This window comes from Ammospiza caudacuta, chromosome 7 (assembly GCF_027887145.1).
Source record: "Ammospiza caudacuta isolate bAmmCau1 chromosome 7, bAmmCau1.pri, whole genome shotgun sequence".
Lineage (NCBI taxonomy): Eukaryota > Metazoa > Chordata > Aves > Passeriformes > Passerellidae > Ammospiza > Ammospiza caudacuta.
Window position 1 is genome coordinate 24,621,963 of NC_080599.1, and position 20,620 is coordinate 24,642,582.

Below are 20,620 nucleotides of genomic sequence, written 5' to 3' on the forward strand. Positions count from 1 at the left end.
AATCACTCAAATGATTAGAGCAAATTAAATTCAGCATGCATATACAAGTATGATCTTGTAAATAGTTGTAATGAAAACAGTGTTCATTAGTTTGGGAATTATTAAATCAACATTTTGAACAGCTTCAGGAAAACAGGCACAGCAAGAACTGAGCTTAGATGATGACTTAATCGAGTCAGTGGTTGGCAGCTGTCAAAAAGTAAAGTTTCAGGAGTGGTTACAAAAGCAGTACAGCATGAAACAGGTAAGAAGATTATACCATTATATACAACTGTGGGTCTTTCATACTGAGTACTCTGGGAAGCTCTGGTGAAACACAAAACATGCAGAGTTGAAAAGGGTCAAAATAGAACAAAGACAATGATGAAATGTATGGATCAACTTCCATATGCAGATTGACTGAGCAGAAACCCTGCAGCACAGGAAAGGTTTGACTTACAGGGGATATGTTAGAAGGTTATGTGTTCTTGAATGGCCTGGAGGAGGTGAGTAAAAATCAACTGTCCCTCCAGTTCTTGTGCTGGAAGAGGAAGTTAAAAGAAGTCAGGTTCTGAACAAACCAAGGCTGTTGGTCTTTCCAAAGCACTTGTTCAGCTCTTTCAAAGTACTGTAAATTTTGTGCATCTACAACATCCTTTGGTGAAGAGTTCTACAAGTCTGTGACAAGCTACAACAATGTCTCCCTTTGTGTTTTGGCTGTGGAGTTCTGCCCAATCAAACCTCACATGGATGTCATTCTGCACCTTTGTTGTCCTTTCCACTTGCTGCCCCTTTCCATTGTTAATAAGCAGAAAGCTCCCAAAGCAACTGGACAAATGCTTAGCAAGGGCTGTAGTTGGAATAATAAAAGTGACAAATCCCATCAGCCCTGCCTAAAAATATGGCTGGGAGATCACATGGGATTCGTCAGAGAGAATAAAAGGAGCAGGAAAGGTGTGATACACACCCTATCTTTACTTTTTTCTTGGCATTCATCTCCTTCTGGCCACTTGGGTAAGAGTCAAAGCAGTGGCCAGCTTGGTCCCAGTCAGCATATGTGTTCCTATGTTGGCTAAAATCAGCGTAAAATTTAAAAAACAAAATAATTTAATTAGTCTTGTATCCAATAAAAAACTAAACAGTATTTGTTGTTCTGCCTTGAGCTGTTATTTTTATAGCACCATTAGCTAGGAATTCATTAGTAGTAATTGGTGAACCCTTACTGTGAATCTTGCTGCAGAGTTTACTGTTTATCAAGATGTTTAGTGAAGATGCATTCTCATGACTCAGATGTGAGGATAATGTTTTCCTTCAGGATTCCTGCAGGTTCCCTGCCATGACTCAGTGCTGTTATTTATTCTCCATGCTAAGGGCACAGCTGGTTTGTGAGAACAAGTGCCCAGACTGCTGGATTCTCATCACAACCAAAACCAGAGGGGATGGATGGCTTCAACCTCTCACATAGTGTTAATGCTGTCACACAAAATGCCCATAAACTGAGCTAAAGACACAAACAAGTCACTCCAGATTTTGGAGTATGTCCAATATTCTGACACACAGATGTTGTGAAAACATCTTACTCCTTATCTTTGATAGGGCAGATGCCAGAAACCTGTGATTTTGTGTTATAAAAAGCTGATAAGCACACACAGATGCTTCCTGCTTGATACTGTAGGGTTCAGCAGAGCCCTCAGTATCAGCAGACATTGGCGAACAAACTCTTTTATCTTTGTTGGTATTTTGAGTCCTTTGATCCTCTTATTTGAAATCTGGATCCAAAAATTCCCAATTTATCTTTATTTTAGGCTCCTGAGAGAGAAAACAATCCTTTAAAACCCATTAAACTCCTGAGTAGTGATGAAACTCTGTATTTTGAAAACATTTTTCAATCCCAGCAGCATTCTGAGGTTAAGGCTGGGCTCAAGAACAGGATTACTGTTTCTAAAGAAGAGGTGGTTCTCTGTTGTATCATTACAGGCTCAAAGCTTATTGACATTTTTTACCCCCTTCCCTGTACAGAAAAGTTTCACTTCAAGCATTAGGCAAGCCTTGGGGCTCCCCTGTCCACATTTACTCTGCTATTTACACACCAAAAATATCCACCTTCAAAAGAGAAGCATGAGCCAGTGCTTTGGTGTTTTTCTAGCAGGAACCCAAATAAAAGAAATCAGTGCTTATATTTGCAAAGCCATTTGCTACATCAGATTACAGGCCAACATGCTGCATTTATTTATTCCTTTGCCTGGCAATATTTGGGGAGCAGCAGGAAGAAAACTTTTAGTAGATAAACAAGCTCTGTGTAATCAGGAAGTAAGTAAACCCTGTTGTGGAACAGCAGCATAAGCTGCATTACACTTCTACATTTCATGACTGACAAACAAAAGAGAATTCCTAGATTTAAAAAGGGAACAACTAACAGATCAAAGTGAATGAAAAATACATTTGCTGCCTGCCCTTTGGAAGTTCCCTGTCTGTGAGCCTGCAGGCACAGCCACCAGCATTGACACACATCCAGCCAGGTGCCTCTATGAACCAGGCAACAGCAGCGCCTCAGAAAATAAATAAAAGGAGTAAATAAAACCTTACAAGGCTTCACAGATCCCTTTATTCATAAGGAGACTACAAGAACTGAACCAACCCTTAAACCCATCAGCAGCAAGACCTTATTTTGAGTATAAGCATCACGAGTGACATCACAGAGGAGAGACTTCACCTCCAATCCAATTTGCATTGTCTGATCTGCTCCAGACACAAACGCTCTGAGTTCCTGCAGGGGTAACCTGGGAGCAGGTTCCCAGGGTGATCAGCTTGCCTCTGTGGGCCAGGCCAGCTCTGCCAGCCCAGGAGCTGTGACACTGACCTTAGCTGGGCACTTGGGTCACTCCTGGCTGGCCTCGGTGACTCCGCACTCAGGAGCCCCACAGCGGCTCCCTCACAGGAGGGAGGAGCTGCAAAGCCTCTGTGAAGCTCAGTGCTCAGCTTCTCAGCATTGAAGGTACAGAACAACATGGGCTGGCAACAGAACAGGCCTTAGCAGGAGAATACATTGGATGGCTTGAGATTTTTTTTCACAGAAAGCATGACTAGCCTTTTTTTTTCTTTTCTTAATTTTTTTAGCAAATGCTATGCTATTATAGAAACTTAAAAGCTAAATATTATTTTTTCCTGAGCTGAAAATACAGTATTTCCCCACCCTCTTTATTCAAAACTGTTGCTTGCTGTCAGAGACTTAGGAAACACAGCAATTCCCAAAAGTCTATGGAAAAGTTTATTTTTACTTTGCCTGCTCAGACAGCATTTCCCTTTAGCCCTGTCATACTGCTCTTTCCACCAGATGGTTTGCTGGTTCCTATTCTAGCTAAGAGGGATTTAACCAGCTTGAATTAATCCTTACAGTTGTCATCGACTAAGTGTTAATGCTCTGACACTGCTTTAATCCTCAGGGATTTCTTTCCCCTGTGCCCCCACCCTGCCTGTCCAAAGGAGGGAGGAAGGAGGGCACTGGGGATGCTGAGCTGACAGAACAGCCCCGTGCTCCAGTTCAGTGACAAGGTTGCAGGCACTCACCTGGATAATCCATCCCAGGACATTCATAAGGGACATAAACAACTGCCAAGGAGCTCCTATTACTGCAGGAAAACTCAGTAATTTCAGTGATTAAATGTGAAGCAGGAGCACATGTACACATGTAAGATTTGGCTTGTCACTTTTTAGCTTACTCGGGGGGTATTCTGTGTCTTCCACACTGCCCAATTTTTAAAATTTTCTGCTTTAATGTATTCCCTATTTTCTGAAAAGTAGAATCTGATACAAAGTAGCTTTCACCCTGGCAGGGGCTTCCTTCTAGGGTCCATATTTCATGTTGTACTGCTGAGCTCCTGAACCCAGCACACCGGCATGCCCTCTGTGTGCATTAGGAACACCTCCTGGAATTTGGGTCATTAGCATATCACTAATCTCCACAAACTCATTATTATGAGCACACCTGATTCACACTGACCTTTTCACCCAGCTGCACCAGTGACACACTCCCACCTTCCCCTTCCCACGGTCCCTCAGGAAATCGTGGACCACTGGGTGTTCCCAGGGGGTGCAGGGATCACCTGGCAGGCATTTACCACTCGGGAAGAGATAGTAACGTTTGCCACTTGGTTAGCAACAGAAACAAATATTCAGGGCAGAAACTAATTCAATTAGAATTTAAGAAGTTTTTTGCTACTGATGGAGCTCCTCTATGGCAAACTTTGCATCCAGAAAACATGTGAGCTCTTCTGCAGGGCTACAGACAGCAGTCTGGGAAGCATGATTGAAAGCTGGGTGGTTATTCAGGGGGCACTGTTCCCACTGCCCTTGCAGGAAAGCTACACATAACAAAGGAATTATTTGGACTATTTCATCAGACACCATTTACTAGAGGAGTGATTTGAAAATATGAAGCACCAGGTCTAATTGTGACAAAACAAACAGTCAACCTGCCATCCCTAGATTTGAAAGCAGCTGTATTTGAATATTTTTGAAAAATACTTTTGAGAGGCTTATAAATTGTCTCAGCAGCACACAGACAGCCCAGACATGCTACATTCAGTAAACTAAACATGAAGTAATTCAGGAGAACTTAGACCATGATCTCACATCCATTGAGCTTAATAAGCATTCACAAGTATGAAATTAATACCTTTACCCGTTTGCAGGGTAAAGGTTTTAAATAAACATTTCCAGGCAGTGAACAATTTCAAAACAAAATATAAGCCTTCTCTGGTTAGGCTGGGATCCCAAAAGGGCCATTCATAGTTCCAATTTTATCTTTTCTGTCAGCTGGTTCTCTACTTTTTGCATTAGCATTTTAAGGAGCATAACCAAAGTAGTTTTACAATAGAAGTATATATTTATTCTGTTTTATTCTACTTTTCTGCAGTGCTTTCAAGAAGCAGCAAAGGAATTTTTCCTCAGGTTTTCTAAGCTTATTCTTCAAGCAGCAACAGGGTGGGCAGGAGCTCTACCCAAAAATTAGGCAGGTGGAGTCATGTAGGTATAATGGAAACATTAGCAAGGCTACAGCTGGCACAAGCAGCCTCCAGTGTTAGAGTTTGGGTTATATTTATATTTGTCTGTGTATATAATTTCCAAAGTGCTTTCCTACCCCTCCACATGTTTATACATTTTGTGCAGTCCCTTTTTTCCATATGCCAAACTTTACCTGGACCACATTTCTTCCCCTGTGCACATCTGGACTCTGGCCTCTCAGTCCTTCCACAGAGAAGAAGATGAACAAACAACTTCTCAATCCACTTCTGTGAATCATGGTTCCAGAATTTATACCTCATGTTGTTTTTAAGCCAACTCTTGAACAGGGATACTGGAAGATAAAATGATATGTAAAATACAATTAAAAGGGGGGAAGGTTTAGTGTGCTGGGACAGCTTTTATTATCCATTTTCATACTACATCAAAGCTTCTTGTATACTTATAATTGACTGACTTTTTTTCCTTCTCTTTCTCTGTTCCACATAATGATAGACACATGGAATTATAGAAAGGTTTGGGCTGGAAAGGGCCTTAAAGCTCTTCTCTTTCCAACCCCCTGCCATGGGCAGGGACACTTTCCACTATCCCAGGCTGCTCCAAGCTCTGTCCAACCTGACCTTGGACACTTCCAGGGATCCAGGAGCAGCCACAGCTTCTGTAGGCACCCTGCACCAACCAGTGTGCCACCAAAATATATAATTATGTATATTATTAAATACATGTAGTAATATATGCAAATATCTACAAAAGTGCAAGGGTCCCAGCACAGCAAAGCAGGACTGATGACTGATGTTAGTGTCTCAAGGCTCAGTTTAAACTGATTCACAGCACTGTGGGATGTCTGCGGTGTCTGCATGAGGCACAGAAATCATGAGTCACCTCCTCTCATCTTACTGATCCCTGGTTCCTAAACTCAAAGTATAAATTCACACATTAAAGGGAAAATTGGGGTTTCAGTCTGCCTTCCAATTTGGACACACACAGAGTCTCCACTGTTCTGGAGACAGCAGTGGCACTGCAGCACTGCCTGTCCTCACCCACCTGCAGCAAGAAACTTGGTTTGACTCAAGCTACTGCAAGCTGATCCCAAGAAGGGAATCATGTCCCCGGTATCAGGCAGCCAGGCAAAGGATTCCCACTTTGGATCAGTTTAAAAACACTGACATTTTGCTTGGACAAAGACACAGGGGCATGTGGGAATGTGAGTTTCACAGATACTCACTGTATGTCCCACCACTGAATTCCCTGTGTCCATTAAATACTGTAAGACTCTAAAAAAATGAACAGTAGCTAATAATCACATTGTAAATAATCACAAGAATTGGTGCTCCAAAAGTTATCATTTCTACATGAAACCCTTTTTAGAGGTCCTCAGCCAGTGAAAAATGTCACAGGTAAATTAAAATGTGTGGTTATACTATATCCCACCGCAGAAAGCCAGCTCAAGGCTTGGTGGCAGTAGTTGTGTCTGATAAAAGTGTTGAACTACCGATTGATTTATGGACATCTAATATTTAGGATTTCTCCAAAGTGCTTATGAGAAGACCTCCCCTTTAGGAGGATTATCCCTCTCTAAAAATGACCTATCTCCTCAGGCTGAGTTCCTGATCCTTGTTCCTCTCTGCTGTGCTCCAGAGGTTGAGCAGATTTATTTTGATTATGTGTAATATCTTTACTTGCTTTTAAAATTATGGCCATGATTCTTATCTCCTAAAGACAGTTAATTAAAAAAATGCATTCATGGCAGCATTATTTTGCATGATGTCAGTGATTACCACTGCTCTTACTCAGGACAACATCTTGTGCAAACCTGTGCCCCACAATTAGTAAGACAGTACTCCCAGTCAAAAAAAAGGGAGGCAGCAATTGTTTTAATCACATCCTTCAGTGAATTTAAGCCCTGACACATACACCTGCTTGTGCTAAATACCTCTAGTTATTGTCTCTCCATCAATTTAAATATGAATGTCTATTACTCTAACCCAACACAAAGCTCTGAGTAGAACACGTAGCAACTAAGTTTCTTGCTCGTGTTGTGACCTGTAATGATCGCCATTCTTTCCACCAGTCTGGTGTAATGTTTCTTTGATGAATATTTTCCCCTCTGCTCACCAGTTCAAACAGTTGCCCTGGCCCAGTGAGTGCACGTGGTCTGCACACTGCCTGTCCTCCATGGAGAGGCAAGGACAGGGACAAAGGAGCTCACAGCAGGGTTGTTCCACAAGAAAAGCTATTCCCCTGTGCTGCAGCCTCCCCATCAAGCAGCCTCTGACAGAAAGGAGGAGGAAAGGCTTCACAGAGCAGCTCCCTCCCTTGCAGAGAGGGCAGGGATAAAGAAAAAGCAGCAGCAGAGCTATTCTTGCACTGAGGGGACTTAAAGCCTGTTCCTCTCAGCTGGACCTTGTAAATGGAAGTTCTGGAGAAGACGAGGGACAGCTGACGTCTTCTCCACTAAACCCACCTGCCTGACCTTTACATATTGATGTAAGGAGGAAGGAAACAGGAATTCTGCACTTGATATTGCAAGCCCCTGTCTGGAAAATCCCTGTGCCTGGAATAGCTGGCAGAGCTCCAGGGCAGCCCAGCACACCATCCCCTTCTGCTCAAAGAACTCCAAGTAGACTCAGCCAATACTGTTTGATTCAAAGCCCTCCCCAGATCTCACCCCATAAGGTTTCAAAGTCTCACAGCCCCAGGGTCTGTTTGGGCTGGCAAACAGACTAACCAGCTATGACAACTACCTAGAGCCCTTTTTAGAGCTCCCCAACAAAAAAAAAAAAAAAAAATCCCAGGTAAATTAAAATATATGGGTATTCTATATGCCACTGCAGGTACTGCTGGAGAACTGCAACTTTAATCTGGTGAAATGTGCTGTGATTAAACTGTGCCAGATTCCTTGTTCTGTCAAGTTAACAACAGGCCTTTCCATCCATAGCTTTAGTGCAGGAATTCAGAGCTCTGCTTTCAAAGGAAATAGCTTTAGGCTGCATCACATGTTCTACCTCCATATGGGGAATAGATATAAAACTCTTTTTTTCAACATATCCAGGAAAACTGAGTTGCTGTCAAGGCTGACATAACAGTCTGCTTTATCTCCTCAGTGGATGAGCAGACTAAAATAGCCTTTTCCTCACAGAATGCTAACACAGTTCTGTTTCTATATAAAAGTCAATGGATTTATTGCAAATCTACTGATAAAACTAGCACTACAGTAACTTATGCAGACTACTTGGGGATTTACTCCTCTTTAGAAAATTTGAATATACTAGTATTTTTTCCTTTTAAATCTTTTAATAAGTTGCTTTAGGAAGACAACTTTATTTCAGTGCATTTCCTAATTTGACAAGCACCTCAGAAAGCAGACATGAACCAAACAGTGCTAACTCATGCCTTTGGTCTGCCTCTGTCAGCTTGCAAGGGACCTTGAAGGTAATCTCATTCTACCCCCTTTATCACACCTTCCACCAGAGCAGGTGAAATTAAATATATGCCTTAACTTATCAAATGTCCATCTAACAGTATTGTGAATTCCAGCTCTGTTGGCAGTGGTAATGTCTGACCCTGCCTGTTCAGATCTGACTTGGTGGCAAGTTTTTGGGAGGCTGCATTCCACTGCCAGTCACATGCATGCTGCCAGCTCCCAAACACCTTCCTGTCCTTTATGGCTTTGCCTGAAGCAGTAGGAATTCTTCCTTTTAGACACACATTCTGTAAACTGTTAGTTGCTGATGGTATGCCAATCCCCCTTCTCCTCACCTATTTCCAGTTCGCCAAACAAACATTTATGCAAATCTTTTTTTAGTAGCATGCAAATGACCTTAGAGGTGTATTCTAGCCTAAATGAGTATATGAAAAAAAGAAAGCAAAATTGATTATTTAGGTAAGCATTCAGCAGTTTTTCTTATACTTCTGAACTTTTTTCTCTCTGCTGTAGTTACTGGCAGGTTCTAAGTACTTGTGGATTCAAGTTCAAGACCTGATGTAATTCTGACAACAACAGACCACACCTTTTTAAGGCTTCTAAGAAAGGTGTGGTCCAGACAGGTTCTAAGTTGTGGTAACTATTTGTGTGTCTTGTGCTTGGAGGAATGAGTAAAGGGGTGAAAGGCAGCTGCATTGGGAAGTGCTATTATATAATACCCCCAGCTTGGGCTCCAATTATCCAGTAATGCAGTTATTTTTTTTTTTGTTTCTTAAAGCTCCTCTTTTTTCTGCTGTTAAATCAACATGGGCTTTAAATGTGAGAATTTTCCTTTAACACTTTTCAGCAACTGGTTTCCATTTCCTGGTAATTACTAAGTGCTGGCCTAGATATGCCAGAGCTATAGAACAAAGCAGACAAAATCCTTGGATGAAGCCAGAGGGGAGGGGGAACTGGGTCTTGTATTCTAACTCAGCAGCTTGTTTATGCTGCTCCCTTCTTTGCTGTTTCTAAGGGGGATTTAGGGCTCATACTTTTTTTCTTTTAATTTGATTCTTGATTTTCCCTATGATATTCACAAGCAGCTATGCTGGCCATCAGCTCTCCATGTTCACAGCAGGTGAAAGCCTGCACAGAAAGCCTGAAGACCCAGACATCTGAAGCAGATGGAAATCCAGGGGGAGGTGGGGTGGGAGGGGTCAGATCTGATACAGTGACACTTGCATCCTCCTTTATTACTCACACACTGACTGCCTGGAAATCCTTCATAAATGGGATAATTATACTGTTCTTCAGCTCTGGTGTTTTCATTTAAATGCTCCTATGTGTTGCTCACCTTCATTTACTGAGATGTTACTGCTTTTTTAAGAAGGCAAATTAAAAAGCTGTCACAGAAACTGAAGCTGAGGCATCCAGGAAAGTTCAAGATATTCCCTTCCCTGGGAAACATGAAGCAGAACAAAAATGAAGACCAGATCTTGCAGCACAGTTGGTATTGCCCATTATTATTATTTGCACTCTCTGCATGTTGGGTATTGGAAGGGAAAATAAACAGCTCTGAAACATCTCTTCATTGCTCCTGAACAGTCTAGCTGGTCCCATTAGTCAGCCACTCCTACTATTTTCACCTCCTTGCTTTGTTTACCCATGATAGCATGATTGAATACATTTCTCCCTTACCATGCAAGTAGGTGTTATAATTTATGCTTTGTTTTCTTAAATAACCTCCTACAACAGATTCCTTCCTCTTCAAAATATAATCTCCACTGCACTTCTACTTTTCCACAGGCACCAGCTGAGGTCCCACTCATGTTGTCATTGCTGTAACCCCTGAAGTCTGATCCCAACACAGGAAGGATGTAGACCCTTTGAAATGAGCCCAAAGGAGGCCACAAAGTTGATCCCAGGGCTGGAGCCCCTCTGCTCTGGAGCCAGGCTGGGACAGCTGGGGGAGCTAACCTGAAGAAGACTCCAGGAACCCCTGGAGCCCCTTCCAGAGCATAAAGGGCCTCCAGGAGAGCTGGACAGGGACCTGGCACAAAGAATGGAGGGACAGGACACAGGGAATGGCTTTCCACTGCCAGAGGGCAGATATAATGGGATACTGGGAAGGAATTGTTCCCTGTGAGGGTGGGCAGGCCCTGGCACAGGGTGCCCAGAGAAGCTGTGGCTGCCCCTGGATCCCTGGCAGTGTCCAAGGCCAGGCTGGATGGGGCTTGGAGCAACCTGGGACAGTGGAAAGTGTCCCTGCCCATGGCAGGGGATGGGACTGGATGGGCTCTAAGGTCCCTTCCAGCCCAAACCATCTTATGATTCTATGATTCTGTAAGTGAGGCAGCCTTGCTAGAACGGGGCAGAATTTTCTCAGGACTCACTGAGAGCTACCTGTCAGCCAAACCATGTTGTAAGAAGCACATTGAGGGGCTGTGGGGAGACAGGAAGAGTTCAGTCTTCAAATGTCTTCAACCGTTTTCCTTTCTATTGAACCTTTTGGGAGAAGAAATCCTTGTCTGTCTGGAATAGAATAGAAATCACATCTATCTGCCAGCCCAAATTGCAGATTTATAGCCCATTCCAAACCAGAGTCTGCACTGACAAGTTAGTAGATGAAAATAATAAAGTGCCGCCCTTCAAGCCAATGTACCACTGAATACTACATAGAATAAAATCGTGTGGGCACATCTGCCCACAACAACTTCAGGTTGTAGCACTAACTGATCAGCACTGCTGATCTGTGATTCTACTGTTTTACAAGTCAAAATTACAAAATTCTTCATGATACAGTGCAAGAATTTCCAAACCAGCTAAAATTATGGACCTTTGTAGAAGAAAAAAAAGTTACCTCAGAAAAAAATTACTTACTTGACAATTACTGCTGAATAAAGCAGAGTAAATAGAGGAGACTTAGTACACTGTACTCCCTATTGGATACACAATTCTCAGTCAGGTCTGCTATTTCCTAAATACATGGATAGTATTTACATTACAGATTAACCTTGGAGTGAAAACATTACAAAACCCTGTCACTAGGCAAATATCTTTAAGCTAAATGTTGAAGTTAAATTTCAAACTCCTTTGTCCAGTTCATTATGTCCTACTGGGCAATGTTTTTCTGTTAAATACCTTTCTGAGTTGGTTTTGCTCTGGTTCATTATTCCTAAACAATCTCCTGAGAAAGTTCACAGGATAAGGAATTAGCATGTCTTTCCAAATACAAATGCCTCTCTAAAACTGTGCTGTCATAAAAGTCACAAGGTCTCCCAGCTTTGTTAGTGTGCATGTGGTGAGAAACAAGAAAAATATTGTACTTAGGAGTTTTGGAACTTAAAAACAGAAGCACAGCTGATCACAGGCTCTCTTAATTCAATTATCCCACACAGCCTGCCTAGAAAAGACCTGCTCTGCCACAAGAAAATGCAGAGAACTCTGTCAGAAGCAGACATTAAGTATTTCTAGTTCCCTTCATCTTCAGGTGGTATCACTTGACCTCCTCAAGAGGCCACTTAATATTCCTAGTGTATAAAATATGCTCAGGTTTACCCAGAGTTCCTCTCTTGTAATGTAACCTCCTCAACACATTCAAAGAATGAAAAAAAATATTGCCATAATAAGGCAGAATCTTTTTTCTCTTACAGAAAGACCCAACAAGTTTATATTGCTTCATCAATGTAAAATAGCCTGGACTCAACTAAAACTTTTGTAACCCGATCAGATCTGCTTTATCAACATAAAATGCCATTAACAATTAGATACCTCACTCCTCTGACCATGGGAACAAAATTATGTGTACCACATAACATTCTTCTTCCTTCAGAAATCTTTTAATCTCTGTGTTAGCTATCTTTGCATCACTGTCATTATAAAAATGGATATGGATTTGAAAATGGGTCATGCAAAACGAAAATATTTCAGAAATGATGCCCCAAGACATAATCAGAACCCTTACATCTTTATATTTCACTGGGTTCAGTGGAGCTATAGTGACTTAAGTAATACTTTTCATGGTAGTCAGTGATCAGCAAATACTTCTGCACATTCAGTAATGCCTCATCATTCATTCTTTATACACTATAGTAGTTTATTTTTCAATTTATACTCATGAGTTTGGTCTCAGGAGGTTTGTGGCAATTTCACATATTCATATAAGCTCTCAGTTTCATAAAGGTAGGGTCATGAATAATTGTCATCACCCAAGAGGGATGTAAAGCCTACCAAGATTTTTTTTTTAACTGAATAACCCTTATCTCACACCAGGGATTTCTTGGTTTTAAGTGTCTCCAATTAATTACTGCTGCCTCATAGATTCATAAGCTATCCAGTATTTCCTGGAGAGACACGGAGACAGAATTCTTTCAGAGAAGCACATCCAGAAAATATCACTCTCTCACGAGAATGCTCCCAACTGTGCTAACAGATAATGTTTCTTACATCTTCAACAGCTACAGTCTTGAAAATATTTACAACTTTTTTATCTTCCCCCTTTCTCATGGTGCCATATGAAATCTCACTGGCATCATTAACTTTTTGAAATGCCCTGCATATCATTTGGAGCTGGACTATTCTCATGTGAAATCACTTTAATTGAATTTGAGTAAGAAGCTCTTACTCCATCCACTAAATCTGGTTTGTTTTAGCTCCACCTTTCAAACTGCCCAAATCCATGATATCTCCCAAAAATGTACAGTGTATATACTATGAGGTGATACCCAACTTATTTTGTGCTATTGAAGACTGATCATTTCCCATAGAAATAAATTGAAAACATTGTGTTAATGAAAACTGATTTCACCCTAGAAGAGTGAGACTCTGCTTATATGAACTCAGAATAAGGAATTTCTCTGATTGTTTAAAGAGAGAATGAAAATTCAGGAATCTCTTATTAGAGAGAAGGAGAGAGATAAGGACATAATTCCAGTGAAGTCAGCAGAGATAAACTGATAGAACTGCTTTCAGATGAAATCTGATGAATGATGCAAAACCAGAGTAGCTGTTACAGCCTCAGGTTAAAACCAAGACACAAAATAGAGATCTTTCACAAGATAAAGACAGTGCTGTGTTTATGAACATAATGACATATATTCAAGCTCAGCATTTTCATCTTTTTCCTTTCATACTTGCATTTATGATCTCATCTGGGTTTCCTGCCCTTGATTTCTTGGCAGCCATAACCTGCAGTACTCTGAGTTGCCCTGGATTGTTTCAGCACCTGTGGGACACTGCAGCAGCACTGTCACCTGGACTTTTTAAGCTCTTACACTACACATACTACATGTAGGGCTAAAGAGTTCCCTGAAAAACAAGTTTACCCACCTCAGTCAAGGTTCAGAGGTCTTCCTGTAGTATCTGATGTGCTTTGGCTCCCTTGGATCTTCCAGAGTGAAGGATAGCAGCCAAAAAAGCTGAATGAGTCTGTGCGTGACTGGGCTCTTTGGGGTTCCTGCAATGAGCTCTGAAACCCTTTCTGGAGGCTTCCATAGAGCAGGGACCAGGCTGAAGCTGTTACCACCTGGTGGGTGTGAAGTGAAGGGGCACCCACTGCTTCCCTCCTTATCTAAAACTTGGCAGCATTCATCTCTAGTAGGAGAATTCCTGTGTATCTGCACCAACCTTTGGATATGACCACTCATCACCAATGAAGTGCTGAAGTAGCAATTCTAGAAGCTTTAAATTCTTTTATACTTAAAAAAGAGCTGTATACTCACACAGCATCTGGATTTTTGGAAAATCAGTCATAGAGTGGTTTTTGTTGGAAGGTCATGTCATTCCACCCCCTGCCATGGGCAGGGACACCTTCCACTATCCCAGGTTGCTCCAAGCCCTGTCCAACCTGGCCTTGGACACTTCCAGGGATCAAGGGGCACCCACAGCTTCTCTGGGCACCCTGTAATTCTGCTTACAGATGAGTAAGCTCCACTACTGAAAATGAAGTAGCTGGGCCTCTAGCCACATTAAATGCTTTGTCTCTTTAATCGATCCGGTTTTGCAAGTGAAAAAGTGTATTGGATGTTAAAGCCCAGCTGCTTTTGGTAGGACAGTTTCCATAACTGGGAAAGAGAGGAAAAGAATATTCCCATGTTCATTTCAATGAGGTTCTTCATTAAAACAAAAAATACATTAAGCATGGAATATAAATACTAATTTTAGAAGAAAGGGCAAATAAGGCACTGTTAATAAAGACAGTGAGTAAGGAAATATAGCTGAGATGGATTTGATTAATACATTAGGAATGACAAAATAACCCAAGCAATGTTCAGTTTCCCAGCATTAAGTAACCTTAATTACTTTGTACTTCTCTAATATGTGTTTGCCACAGGGCATCAATCTACCATGTTGAACAGTAAATCTATGTATTTCCTTATGTAAGTCTCAATATCAGCAGCCTCTTTTAAAAAGCAAAGTTAAGGTCATGCAATGTTCTATATTTGCAGTCTACAGCCCACAGGAGCCAGATTCAGTCTCCCACTGAATCCCCAGCCACCAGCCTGAGCCTGGTGAATGTGAGATTTCTTTTTACCCTGGGGAGTGTAATTGCTGTCTGGTCTGTCTGCCACTCACTCAAAGAGCACATTTACCACTTGCTCTAGGTGAGAAAGTGAGTAGCAAGACTGTAACTCCATGTGTCTACCAGGTTTTACAGCTGTATATATTTTTATATATGAACATTTATCTGCATTTTCCAGGGGTAGGAAGTGATAGAATGAGGGAAAATTACTTTAAACTGAATGAGAAAGATTAGATATTAGGCAGGAATTCTTCCCTCTGAGTTTGGTGAGACCCCAGCACAGGGTGCTCAGAGAAGCTGTGGCTGCCCCTGGATCCCTGGAAGTGTCCAAGGCCAGGCTGGACAGGGCTGGGAGCACCCTGGGCCAGTGGGAGGTGCCCCTGCCCGTGGCAGGGGTGGGACTGGATGATCTTCAAGGCCCCTTCCCACCTAAACCATTCTGGGATTCCGTGACACTGCCAGGAGGTTGTGGATGTGGAGAGCAGCAGCGATGAGGGAAGATTTGCTGCTGCCCAACCTTAGCCAAACCTTGTTGTCATTACATTACAAGAGTTCTACTGTCATTACATTGCAAGGGTTCCATATTGCTAGAGTTTCATACCTCCTTAATGTTTCTCATAGGCACCTCCTCTAGGCACTGACACCTGGTCCCCACAGCAGCCAACTGAGTCCAGCTCCCCTCAACCAGCCAATCCACTCTTTTATAACACTCTCCTTATTGGCTACAGCTGTAGTCTGTTAACATCAGGCCTGTTCCCAATCTCTAATAATTGGCTCAGCTGCAACTCCTTAATGGGGTAAGATTACTTTCTATACTATCTATATTTTCTTATATTGTCCTCCCCTAGAAAACCTGTATCAAGAGCAAAGTGCTCTGAATTCCCCCTCTTGCCTATGGCTGGCAATGATTTTTGTGCCCCTGGATATCGTGTGCAGAGGAGCCAAGGGCTGCACTGGTGCTCCCCAGCTGTGCTGTGCCTTTTCCCCCTTCCCAGGAGAAGGGTGGCCAGCCCAACAATGCTGTCAGAGCTTCTGCCATGGCTCTTTAGACACAGCCTGCTGCCAAGTGGCCAAAGACCCCAAATGAACTGTGAAGGGATAAAGAGGGATAAAGGAAGAGTTAACATGAAACATCTGAAAGCACATTCCCCTATTTTCAAATTCTCCATATATTTCTCTCAATGTAAATTATCTGTAGAGAGAAAGAGACAATGGCTGTTTATAGAAGTGCCACTATTTGTTATCACTATGAAATAAGAGCAAATTCTGAAAAAAGTAAAATTATCTAAATTACGAGAGAGGTAGTTAAACCTCACAGTGGTGACATTTCAAACTGTAAATATTGGAATGAAGCAAGCAAGTGAATAATCCCTTTCCATAAAGCATCACCCATAATAGCTGACATTTTCCAGGCCCTATTTTAGCCCCTTGCTGTATGTCAAATACTACTGCCACATTAAAATATAAATTTCAACTTTGAAATGTTACGGAAATAACTCCTCACTAACCTGAGGAAAGATGTCACTGTCAAATCAAACCAAACTAATTCACTAGCATAAACCAGCTTGTCTTCTGGTATGAATGGACTGCAAAGAAATAAGATGACATTTGTAAAAAGACAAACAGAATTGGAGTAAGGGGCCAGAATACCTTTCTGGAGGAATCTGATGGATTATTATTTTACATTACATTTTCTCTGTGTTGTATTGAGCCCATCAACTGCTGTGCATACAGTTCTGGGCAGGGAGCATCTGAGTTTTACTCATCAGAAGCACTTTTAATATTTACTCTGCGACAACCAAAAGCAGTTTTGCATTTCAAAGGGATTCCTTGTATTTATCCCCTCATTAAACAACCTATTTCTCAGCTGGAGACAGGTTTCATATAGTGAAGTGTTAATATTTAAAACTAATATCATCTCATTTTGAGGATGCTACCTGCTGATTAAACCAGGGATTCAGCTCAGCTGGGCAAGTTACTTCACATCTCTGAGATGTCAGCACTCATGGGTTCAGATTGATAGCCTCTCCACTGTGGAAAGATGGGGCAAGGTTTATTAGGGCTTTGTAAAGTTTAGATGAAGGATATTGATCCTGAGATTTGAGGAAGATCTTGCTCTTCCTCCCAGTCCAGCATGAAATTTAGGTTTCACAGTCTGAGCCTGGGGTGGCTGGGCTGTGGCCTATTGACCCACTGATAAGCAGCATGTAGGTGAGCATTTAAACATCAAAGCCCTGACTGGGGAGGGTGAGGTGATCCAGGTTAAGCAGCTTCCATGAAGTTTAGCTTTTGGGCTGCACAATGCCCTTACATACGAGGCAGAGCAGCTCAGCTGGAGTTTGGCAGTCAAGGATGGCTCCCTCAGTCTGTTACCATGCTGAAGGTCAAGGTCCTGCTACTCTGATGCTTTTCAGGCTCAGGAGAATTTTATTTTTGCATTTGTTCTCAGGAAGAATTTGCTTAAGAGGTTATGAGAATGGAAGTGTACAAGAAATGTCTGGATGTGGCACTCAGTGCTCTGGCCTGGGTGACATGGTGGGGGATCAGTCACAGATTGGACTCCATAACTTTGGAGGCCTTTCCCAACCTGAATGATTCTGGGATTCTGTGTTTTCCACAGACAAGGTGTGTGAGTTGATTCTCACATTGCTTTTGAACTTAGGAGGCCTCTTCCTGCTCAGCAGTTGTATCTGAGCTACATTCCCAATCCCAAGCTCAAGCAGAACAAGCTAATTGCTGAGAGACTTGCTGTACACAGAACTACTAATTGCAAATAGAGTATAACACACAAGAAGGCTGACATTAAATTTTGCCATCTGGCCTCCATCAGTTCACATGGACTGGGGTTGTACACTTCATTTCCCATCACATGACTTCCCTGTGTATTCCATGGTAGTCAGCTTTCAAAGGCATCAGTTATAATCTACAAGCCCCATTAAATTGTCATAAATATTCAGCTATGATGATTACCTTCTGAACACCCTGTACTTGATGTTGTCTTTCACCAGAGAATAATTTCCTTGATAAACATTGATGAAAATACATTCAAAGTTAATTGATAGGATTTCCATTTTTCACTCTGAGCATAGTTACACTCGAGTTTGCTCTGTTGCACATGTAAAGGATCAGTTGTCTTAGAGAGGGACTCACTATGTCTGACTCCAGCATCTTCCCACAGGCATTTGTGTGTCAGTCTCCTCCAGCCAGCCAGAAGTCTTTTGCCAGCCATTTTCAGTCTCAAGGATAGCATCAATCTTGTGGTGGGAAACCTTATGAAACTGAAAGCTGCTGTCACCGTCAGCAATCCAGACACCCTCCCTCCCTTTCACACAACAGTGTGATTTCTCCCTGAAGAGATGTTTCCCAGAAAACAGATGTTTCTCTTTGAACCAGAATTATTTTAAAAGGTACCTTTTAGAAGTTTAATTTATCTTTTAGGGGCAGTGGTATCAGGAGCATCATCATGAAGTCTGGCAGTGTTCCATTCTAAACGGAACTGATAGCACTGAGCTGCCTCTAATCAAAACTTACTTGATATTTAGTGACAAAACCACCTTAATTAAAAATAACAGCACAAATTTGTCAAGGTTTTTGCAACATTTGATATCATTAGTTCAAAACAGGAAGAGAAACAGCAAATATAGATGTGTTTTTGTAGTGCTTATTGCTTCTGATGGCATCATGTCCACAGACTGCTTTCTGCAGACACGCCTCCATCTTACAGATCATTGCTCAAAGCCCTCCAAAGATTAGTGACTATATCAACATGGGTTTGTACAAGAGCAGCCCTCAGGGCCAGAGCAGGGTAGTTGTAAAGTTGGAAATGCTAAAGCAAAAATGCCTTAACCCTATGAGTGTGTCACTCTGTTCTTAGTGGAAGTTAAAAAGCACCATCATTATATTAAGAATTCCAAATGTTTTCTGTTCCCTGCTGGTTTACAGTAAAATCATTGCCCAGCTCCTAAAGATTCAGTGACTGCCAAAAGCTTCTCTGCAAAATTTCCCATTTTGTTCCTGTCCATTTGCCAGGTACCATTGCTGTTTCCCTTTCCCTGTTCTTGCTGTAGTTGGAGAAGCCAACCTGGTTGTGTTTACTTTGCATGAACCAGACTGTGCAGAGGGAATCAGACACACAAACCTGCTGGGGAAAGGGCAGGGTCAGAGAGCATCAGGAAGATCTGAGGATTCTGTTACCTGATCTCATCTTCCAGCTCATGGATTGCTGCAAAGCCAGCTCTGCTGAGCTCCTCCTGCTTTGGGAATTAGGATATCTGGGCACCTCACATCACTGGGCTCATCATGTGTAGGTTACCTGTGATCAAACCATAAGGAAAATAAAATGACAATTTATCCTTTTATTCTTGTTACTGGAATTGTACAGCAAACTAATCCACTCCCTATTCCCTGCTGTGAGGCCCTGGCACAGGGTGCCCAGAGAAGCTGTGGCTGCCCCTGGATCCCTGGCAGTGCCCAAAGCCAGGCTGGATGAGGCTTGGAGCAACCATAGATAGTGGAAAGTGTCCCTGACCATGGCAGTGGAGTTGGGTGAGGTGATCTTTAAGATCTCTTCCAACCCAAACCAGTTTGGGATTTTGTGATTCTATTGATGGGATTTTCAAAGCAAAGCCACAATTTTAGCATCCAAAGTTGATTTATTAACAATTAAATCCTTAATACCAGGTGTTTGGAAGTATTTAAGCCTTGAACAAAAGGAAAAGCTTCAGGTGCTTATGAAAGGGCTCTATTTTTCACAAGTTATCCATCAGCCTTTTTCCTTGGAAAAGGCACAGAGTTCAGTCTCTTTGTCCTAAAATTTCCAGATCAGGATATGCAAATAGTGGGACTTGGCTGTCTTGTTCATCATTTGGGGAGAATTTATGCTACTTTCCATGGATACTGGGCCATGATGAAGCATATTGCACTCAAAAAATATAGAGAGATCCACAGAAAGAGATCAGTCCCTAGGGATTTACCCTAAAAACAGACTGGGATGTCAGTTAGATGCCTAATGGGATTTTCAAAAGTACCTTCATAGACTCAGCATCAGTTGCACTGAGATTTAGGCATCTCATTTTCTTTTTCTTAGATTTTCCTTTGAAAATGTGATGTCTGAGTGACAATTACATTTCTAGGGACACAAGGATCTCTGGAAATTGAGCTTCAATTAATTTGCCAGGCAGCACATGGAATGTCAGTGAGCAAGTGCAAGAGCTCTCCAGGCTGCTGGCTGTGGCTCTGTTAGGAGCTCATCCTTGGGCATTGAAGACATTTCAGTACATGAGAACATCTGACTGACATGAACAAAAACACCTGTAAATAAAGATATTGAAATATACCCTTATAGAGCTATATTATGAAATAAATTTATATATATAATATAGATATATTGAAAAAATATATCCTAGGCCTCTCCATTCCACATTAAGTGGAAGAAATAACATGTATTTCTAATTCCACCCATGGAGGAAAAAAAGGGAAAATTTTAAATTAACTTAAATTTTAGCTCAAAAAAGACTGAATTAAATTATTTTTACCTCCTCTCTAGATCTTATTTGTTTCCTATAGTGGCTGAACTCTTCCTGTGCATATTATCATATTATTTCCTATTTATTTATTTCTTTTGAAATCCCTCCTTTAGGGCTCTGCATCCTACACTCCCCCTTATTTTTCATGGAAATTTTTACCATGAAAAA